The sequence below is a fragment of the Mustela lutreola genome, chromosome 1 (assembly GCF_030435805.1).
Source record: "Mustela lutreola isolate mMusLut2 chromosome 1, mMusLut2.pri, whole genome shotgun sequence".
NCBI classification, from domain to species: domain Eukaryota; kingdom Metazoa; phylum Chordata; class Mammalia; order Carnivora; family Mustelidae; genus Mustela; species Mustela lutreola.
Genome location: NC_081290.1, coordinates 152,539,904 through 152,549,062, shown reverse-complemented (window position 1 = coordinate 152,549,062; position 9,159 = coordinate 152,539,904). Strand labels below are relative to the sequence as shown.

General features: G+C 43.6%; 1 long non-coding RNA gene across 1 annotated transcript; it reads right to left on the bottom strand.

Moving 5' to 3' along the window:
- Window positions 1-2,286: 2,286 nt before the first annotated feature.
- Window positions 2,287-8,286, bottom strand: LOC131820000 (uncharacterized). The gene is made up of 3 exons (XR_009349439.1): window positions 8,129-8,286; window positions 4,348-4,428; window positions 2,287-3,575 (listed from the first exon to the last, which is right to left on the bottom strand). It is a non-coding gene; the product is annotated as an uncharacterized LOC131820000 (long non-coding RNA).
- Between the last annotated feature and the right edge of the window lie 873 nt (window positions 8,287-9,159).

Below are 9,159 nucleotides of genomic sequence, written 5' to 3'. Positions count from 1 at the left end.
TGCAGTGGGAATGGAAACACTTGTAGAAGAAAATTCTATAGAAAATTTACAGTCCAAGTTGCCAGGCATTTGCATGAAGTGCCTCTCTGAGTCTATTTTTGAAATGGCCACTGCAGGTGAATGTATTAAAGATACTGTGCTTGCTGTTCATGATTCTTCATAACTTTTTTTTTTTTTGATTCGTCATAACTTTCTCTAAATTCTTTTTTTTTTAAGGTTTTGTTTATTTATTTGGCAGAGGGAGACCCCACCAGAGAGAGATCACAAGCAGGGGGAGTCGGAGAGGGAGAAGCAGGCTTCCCGCTGAGCAGGGAGCCTGATACGGGGCTCCATCCCAGGATACTGGGATCATGACCAGAGAGAAAGGCAGACGCTTAACGACTGAGCCACCCAGGCTTCCCACTTTCTCTGTCTATTCTTATGTCTCTTCTCTATTCTTGTTAAAAGTTCATACTTTTTAGATCCACACATGCCGGATCATCTTTGTCTGCTCAATTAGAAAGCTTAAAATATCATGAATGACTACGCTTCAATCATTTTATGGAGCACCTATCATATACCTGGCGTTCAGAAATATAGGGATGAGATAACAGTCTCTGGACTCCAGGGGGCGGACACACCAACCGAGTTGAAAAGTACCTCCAAATTGTCGCGCCCAAAACCCAGAGCTAGGACATGGGGTAGACCATGAAGACATGGGCTAAGTGAAATAAGCTAGTCCCAGAAGGACAAAGATACACAGGTATCAAGGGCAATCATCTTCATAGAGATGGAAAGTAGAATCGTGGCTGTCAGGGACCGTGTACCTTGCTTTATTTATCTTCATGCAGACATACTCTAAGTTGACTTGTCCATGGCCCTATGTTCTTGTCCAACTCCAAGAGAGAACATACTGCTACATCCCCAGCATTTAAATAGAGCCTGGCACATAATAGGCACATTCAATAGATGATGGCTATTTGAATGAGAAGATGAGACAGATTTCCTGATTTTCTAGCTATGAGGTCTTGGCTTGAAATGAGTAGCCCATACCACATTTGTGTAAGCCACAGAAGGCAGCTAAAGACTGTCTGACAAAGGCCACTGTGAGTACAAGTGAGGCACTTTCTGGGCCTAAAGCAAGAGGGGAGTGGACAGTGGCTCTGGTCAAGGCCTCACAGAAATTTCCCTCAAAGAGAAAAAATCACAGTTTTTTATGGAGACCCATATCCTCTCTAGTGCTCTCAAATGACATCCTACTTTTTCTCCCCAAATTCCTATTTACAAAGTTCCAATTACCACAAGGCCTAGGGTCATGGAGCTAGGGTTTCCCTTCAATTCTCATCCCCTACAAAATGAGATCATCTGCCCTTTCAGCTTTAAAAGGCCATAAGAGGTAAGAGGTTCTGGAGAGAAAGTAGCTTGCTTCCTTTGAGGAGTGTTGAAGACAATTTCAACTTAATATTTCATCATAGAAAGGGAGTTGTGGATGAGTGACTTTTTTTTTTTTTTAAGATTTTATTTATTGGGGCGCCTGGGTGGCTCAGTGGGTTAAGCCGCTGCCTTCAGCTCAGGTCATGATCTCGGGGTCCTGGGATCGATCCCCGCGTTGGGCTCTCTGCTCGGCGGGGAGCCTGCTTCCTCCTCTCTGCCTGCCTCTCTGCCTACTTGTGATCTCTCTCTGTCAAATAAATAAATAAAATCTTTAAAAAAAAAAAAAAAGATTTTATTTATTTATTTGACAGACAGAGATCACAAGTAGGCACAAAGATAGTTAGAGAGAGAGAGGGGGCCCTGCAAAGCAGAGAGCCCAATACGGGGCTTGATCCCAGGACCCTGAGATCACGACCTGAGCCGAAGGCAGAGGCTTAACCCACTGAGCCACCCAGGTGCCCCTGGATCAGTGACTTTTAAAGGGTAAAAATGACCCAATTCACCTAGAATTGACAGCCAAGTGACTGCTGACAAAGGAGCTCCCTAACGAGATGTTTCTGGAACTGGTGGGCATGTGTAGACTGAGGCTAAGGGAGAGGCTAGTGTGAAGCTTTGATCAAAGAAAGGGTGCTTTGGAAGCCAACATCTCAGCTGAAAATGTAAAGAACACAATGGAACAACACCCAAGAGGCTGGTTCCCCTGAGCTCTGCAAAGACTGCGGACTGCTCGAGGCAGCAGTGCCCACAGCAAGGGTGGGGCAGGACAGCGCCTGAAGAGAAAAAGAGAGACTGAGAAGAGGAGATAAGCCTCAACAGATGACCTTGGAAATGCTTTCAAGGAGTAGGGAGCAAGAGTCTTTCTTGAACCTTTATTGTGGGCTAGACACTTTGCAGGTACACCTTCTTGAAGCCTCCTACCCACCTGATAGTTTGGTATTACTATTTTCCCTTGGCAGATGAGGAAACTATTGTTCAGCTTGTGTAACTTGCCCAGCACCGGGAAGCTGGCCAGTGCAGCAGGTAGGACTCAAACCCAGGACTGACTGATTCCCAAAGGACAGTCCAACTCTGGCAAATGGAAAGCAAATGGAAGAGCACCTTGCGTTTCTTGTTCTTAGCCTTATTCTGAGCCATAGATCTCTTCGAGGGCAGGAGTGTCTTCTGGGGACCCGCGAACCTCCCCAAACTACTTGCATGTGTATGTTTCTGAAGAGAAGATCCATAGCTTTTGTTTGATTCTTTAAGGATCTCTGCCCCTTCAAAAGATCTTGACCATTGTTTTAGGAGGTCCATGAACTCTTGTAACAGCAAAAGGAGTGCGGTGGGGGTGGGGGGTGGGGTAGCAACAAAAACTCTTTTATCAAGAAACGCATCCAGGGAGTACCTGGGTGGCTTAGTGGGTTAAGCGTCTGCCTTTGGCTCAAGTCATGATCCCAGGGTCCTAGGATCGAGCCCCGCATCGGGCTCTCTGCCCAGCAGGGAGTCTGCTTCTGCCTCCTGCTCTGCCTACTTGTGCTCTCTCTCTCTGTGTCAAATAAATAAATAAAATCTTAGGAGGAAAAAAAAAAAAAGGAAACGGATTTAGGCTATGTAAATGACAAATGAGAAATGGGATGCCCGATAAATTGATAAAGTCTGCAAGGACATCACATATGTAAATGTGATCAGGATCCCTACCCTACTGGATGTTTGTCACATTTGCGGCCGCCCAGCATCTTTTTAACACCTCTCCGATATCTGGGAGCTTCTCATGTTATGAAATGCTTCCCTTCCCCATTGTCCCTTGCTACTAGGGCACAGACATGTACCTGGCTCTGCCTCCTCTCCCAGACAGGGGCTCAGGTGGTATGGAACCAAGAAGAGAGAGAAGGGGGACTTGCTTTGTCTTGAAGGTGGGGCAGTAGATACGACAGAGTGTTTGAGGCCCAGGAATGGCAGTGGGATAACTGTAGCCTAATCATGTTGGCCACAGCATCAGGGGTTTCCTCTTCAGACCAGTTCTGTAGTGTAGTTGGACATTGCTTCTGGAACTGAGCCTCAGCTGGGTCCTCCAGCACCACTCCCCACGAAGCTGTCCAATTGGCTTGCAATAAACTCCTCTTCTGCTGAATCAGCGCAAGTCAGTGTCTACTTCTTATAATTAAGACCCCTGAAAGATGTACCTTCATTTATGAAGAAAACATTAAAATTAAAAGGAGTCTGAGGCATTGGATTCACACATGCAAACAACTAGACACCCATTCATCAGAGATTAAGACTCATTTTAGAAAAAGAGTGTCAAGAAGAAAACAAATGTAATCTTTTTTTTCCTCCAGATTTCATTTAATTTCTGGTTAGTTAACATACAGTGCAATACTGGTTTCAGGAGTAGACGTCAGTGGTTCATCACTTACATACAACACCCAGCGCTCATCCCAGCACCCAGATGCCACCTTAATCCCATCACCTGTCTAGCCCATCCCCCAACCACCTCCCTCCAGTAACCCTTAGTTTGTTCTCGGTAAGGAAGAGTCTCTTATGGTTTATTTCCCTCTCTCTCCTTCCCCCCTCCCATGTGTTCTTATTTCTTAAATTACACATATGAGTGAAATCATATGGTATTTGTCTTTCTCTGATGGATTTATGTCACTTAGCATAATAATCTCGAGCTCTCTTGTTGCAGGTGGAAAGATTTCTTTCTTTTTGATGGCTAAGTAGTGCTTCCTTTTTGATGGCTGTGTGTGTGTGTACACACCACATCTTCTTTATCCATTCATCAGTGGACAAAGAAATGCAATCTACACCTACCTATTGCTCACAATCTCACACTACGATTGATATATGTTATAGTTGCGTGTTTTAAAGGGAAATGGGATTTTTTTTTAAGTTGAAACACTCTGCATCATGTCATCAGGGGATGATAAATGAAAACTATAATAAGATACTACCACGCACCTGTTGGAATGGCCAAAATCCAAGCACTGACAACACCAAATGCGGACAAAGATCTGGAGAAACAGAAACTCTCATCTATTACTGGTGGGAATACAAAACAGTTACATCAGTTTGGAAGACAGTGTGGCAGTTTCTTACAAAACTAAACATACTGTAAGATGCAGCAATCCTATCCCCTGGTATTTATCTTAAGAGTTAAAAGCTTATGTCTGTTCAAAAACCTACACAGATGTTTATAGCAGCTTTATTCATCATTGCCCAAACTTGGAAGCTCCCAAGATGACCTTCAGAGATGAAAGGATAAATCAACTGCAGTATGACGAAATATTACTCAGCAGTGAAAAGGAATGAGCTATCAAGGACAACAAGACATGGAGGAAACTTGAATGCATATTACTAAGTGAAAGAACCTAATCTGAAAGACTACATACTGTATGATTCCAAGTATAGCACGTTCTGCAACAGGCGAACTAGGGAGCCAGTAAAGAGATCAGTGGTTACCAGGGCTAGGGAGAGGAGGGAATGAATCAGCAGAGCCCAGAGGATTTTCAGGGCAGTGAAAAAATACTCTGTATGATATTATGATGATGGATACAAGTCATTCTACTTGTCCAAACCCATAGGATATCCAACATCAAAAGTGAACCTTTAGTTAAATTATGGACTTAGAGTGATTAAAATGTGTTAATGTAGGTTTCCTTAGTAAAAAAGGTACCATTCCAGTGGGGGATACTGATAGTGGGCAAAACTGTTTATATATGGTGGCAGAGAGTAGATGGGAAATCTGTCCCTTCCTCTCAATTTTGTGGCAAACCTAAAAGTACTCTACAAAATAATAATAATAATAATAATAATAATAATAATAAAATGAAGTCTTAAAAAAAAAGAAAACAGCAGGGACACCTGGGTGACTCAGTCAGTTAAGCTTCTGCCTTTGGCTCAGGTCATGATCCCAGGTTACTGAGATCAGGTCCCTCATCAGACCCCCTGCTCAGCCAGGAGTCTGCTTCTGTTTTTGCAGGCTGCTCTCCCTGATGTTGTTCTCTCTCTCTCTGAGAAATAAATAGATAAAATCTTTGGGAAAAAAAAAAAAACATTTTAAAAAGCAGCAAAATAAATAAAAAATAAAAAGCAAATTATTCCATGACAAATATAGGCATCATCATTAGAAATACATGGTAGGTTATGTATAATTTCAAGCAATAATATATGATGTTCTGAAAATAAAAAGACACAACTTTTTCAAGTCCACAACAGCACCAACAAGAGGCATTCTGAGTGGTGTCTTCATGCTCATCAAAATGCTTTCATATAAATCATTCCATTTGATTTTAGCAGTAGACTCCAGGCTGGCATAGCCTTAAACAGCCATGACATTGCCACTGGAAGTGGATAGAAATGATAAAGAGGAACTATTTTATAACTCAGCATTCTATTCTGGTCACAGTAAAACAAAAGAAAATAGACATAGGGCATTCTTCTAAAATTCCAGTCTAGGTAGACATAAAATTTTTAGAAAAATCAGGAAGAGACCACTTTCCAAAACAGCATCTTGAAGAATGATTGGAAAACATCAGAGTGAGTGTCTAATTTCATTAAAGAAAGAGAAGTAAATGGTAGGAATGTTATTCTTTAAAGATTATAAGAAGGGCACCCAAGTGGCACTTTTGGTTAAGACTCTTGGTTTCAGCTCAAGTCGCCATCTCAGGGTCACGAGATTGAGCCTCACATTGGGATCCCCACGGAGAGTGGAGCCTGCTTGAGATTCTGTCTCATTCTCCCTTTGTCCCTGCCCACCCTCAAACCCCCGTGCTCTATTTCTCTAAAAAATGATAAATAAATAAACAAACAAGCAAATAAATATCACAAGAAATATAATCATTGACCAGTAATTAAGGACTAGGTGAGAACTATATGATTAAGTGGTTGTACGTAACGTTGAGAATGGGGGCAAACCCACCAATGAATACTACAGATCCACGGTGTGTTATAGACCCTGTTATTGGTGCAGTCATGGCTTATATTCGCTTCTCCACTGGCCCAGAGAGTGGCTGACTCACAGACACAGGAGCTGCGATGGTGAGCTGGGATCTTCCCACCCCCACCTAGTCCATCAGTGTCATGGACCAATCTTCGCCCCAGCCCCTATTTTAGCCCAAATATACCTGGAGAGTGGTGGCTCTCCCCTCAGTCAAATGCAGAAAAAATTTAGAGAATAAAGGTCGGGCCAACCCTGGAAAAGCTGGACTTCCTCTAACTAATCCTTGTTCTTTAGGACCTAGGTCATGAGGAGGGAGCCCTTGTGAATGGGCTTTCCATCTGCCATGTGAGGACATAACGAGAAGATGGCCAGCTATGAACGAGGAAGTCTTCTCTCATGAGACTCCCAATCTGCCGCCACCTTGATCTTGGATTTCCAGCCTCCAGAACTGTGCAAAATAAATTTTTATTATCTATTGCCCAGTCTATGGTATTTTTATAGCAGCCTGAAAGGACTAGGACACTCACCTTAGTCCAACCACTCTGTTGACTCCTCCTTTCTAACCCTAAAGCCACAATCCCAGCTCCTGACCTGAATATTGTAATGACTTTCTTGGTTCCACTCTTTTTCTTCTTTAAGATCAAAGACACGCCCCCTGTTGATTTCTTCCGGTGTCATTCCCCTAGGCCGACTTAACTGTGCCTCATTTGTGTTCCCAAAACACCATTAGGCACTTATCACCCAGTGTTGTGGTTATTTATGACACATCTGCCCCTCTCTTGAAGGCAAGACTGGTGACATCCATCTTTGTGTCCCCAAAGAATATGCAGTCACAGTTATTCGTGAAACAGGAAGTTATGCTGCAGGGGGGTTATGAAGGGAGTTTCAGAGGCCTGGATTCAAGTCCCAACTCTGCTCTTTACTCAGCAGTGACTTTGAGCAAGTCACTTCACCTTCCTAATCCTTCCATTCTTCAACAAAAAACAAGGCAACTAAAGTCCCTGAGGAGGACTGTCGCAGGATTTGCCTCAATAAATGCCAGTTACCGATATTAACAAATTCTTGCTGAACTAAACCGGGTCTACCCTGTACATCAGTGTCCAGTTACCCTCTCGACATTGTCACTTTCATCAGATCACTCCCCTGATCAAAATCTTCCCGGGGCTTGCTCAGTTTGGATGAAGCCCCCAACTCTTAGCTTTAGGAGGTATTGATTATTCATATAGGAGGTAGTATTTATTGATTTAAATAAACATGTTTATTATTATGTGTTTTTTTTTTAAGAGAATTTATTATTTGAGAGAGAGAGCAGGAGCTGGGGGAGAGGCAGAGGAAGAAAGCCCTGAAGTGGGGTTCAATCCCAGGATCCCAAGATCATGACCTGAGCCGAAGGCAGAAGCTTAACCGACTGAGCCACTCAGGCATCCCCGTTTAAATGTGTGTGTGCTTTTTTTTTTTTTTTAAAGCACTGTTTTTGTAAAGCTTGTTTCATAATTAGGAGTTGATCACAGGAAAATCACACTCTCTGGGAATTCACCTTTCAGGGAGGCATTCTGAGAACCTACCTGTAACTCCGTGGTTCCCACCCCCAGGTACATGTTAAAATTGCCCCGGGGAGTTTTTAAAGCATACCAAAGCATATCCAACCCCCAGAAATTCCAGTCTAATTGGTCTGGGGTGTGGCCGGACACAGGGATTTTCTTTCAAGCTCTCAACTGGGTCTAATAGGCAGCCACTGTGCAGTGGCACCTTTGTCACGAGTGCTTTGTCATACCTGGGAGAACCTTCGTGCCAACTCACCTGCAACCCCACGGTTCTGCGGTTCTTGCTTTTCAGCCGGCTCTTCCTGTTCCCAGTTTGCCTGGTAGAGGCCTCAGGCTCACCGGTTCCTGCCCTGAAGGATTCGTCAAGAAGGACCTTCTGAGGCAAACGAACCTTGTCTTCAAATCAGGCCACAAACAGTCTTGACTCACCCTCATAACTTCCTGGACTCTTGATCTAGTTTACCCTTTCCTGATAACATCCTGGCTGGAGAACCAGTTTCTGACCTATGGTGACCTACTTTCCCCTTGGCTGGGGCTGGAATCTCATGTTCTCTGGGCTCCTCCCCGGTCTCAAACTAGCAGGAGTTGATTACTTCTTTGGCTATTACGGCGTGGCCTCCTGATTTTCACCTCGATGGCCCCTAGCCTTCTGAGCTTTTACAGTCTTAGCTCTCATTTTGCTTGTTCTAAACCCATCCCAGGCCCCAGCCCCAGCCCCAGTCTCAGCCATCGGTGCATTTGCGGTGACCAGATTTCACTTACTTTTCTGTTAGAGAACTGGGTGTTGAGCTGAACCTTGAACAACCAGGAGGAGAGAGGCCTGGAAGTAGTTAATTCAGAGAAAGGGAGGAGAGCAATTTTGGAGGTGGCCCAGCACAATTTATATTTGAGCATGTGTTAGGATCCTGAGGGTAACACACAGGGTATTCCAATGGACTGTGCAAAAACCACAATCCTTGAGGCACCTACATGGCTCAGTTACTCTCTCTCAAATAAATAAGCAAAATCTTTGAAAAAACAAAGACAAAACCAAACAAAAAAAAAGTCACAATCCTTTCCATCTAAATAGCATGCTTTCTACTCCTTATATATTTACTCCTCCAGCTTTGCTTTCCTCCCTTTTAGCACACAAAACACGTGGGGCTCAAGTAGGAAATCCAAATTTCTGTTACTATGGGGAGCAAAATGAGATTTCAGAATCCAATCGACTCACTGCAGAGTGGCAAAGAAAGTGACAGACGACCAGGATCTAACATTTGTACGGGTCCTCTAAGGAGTGTCTGCATC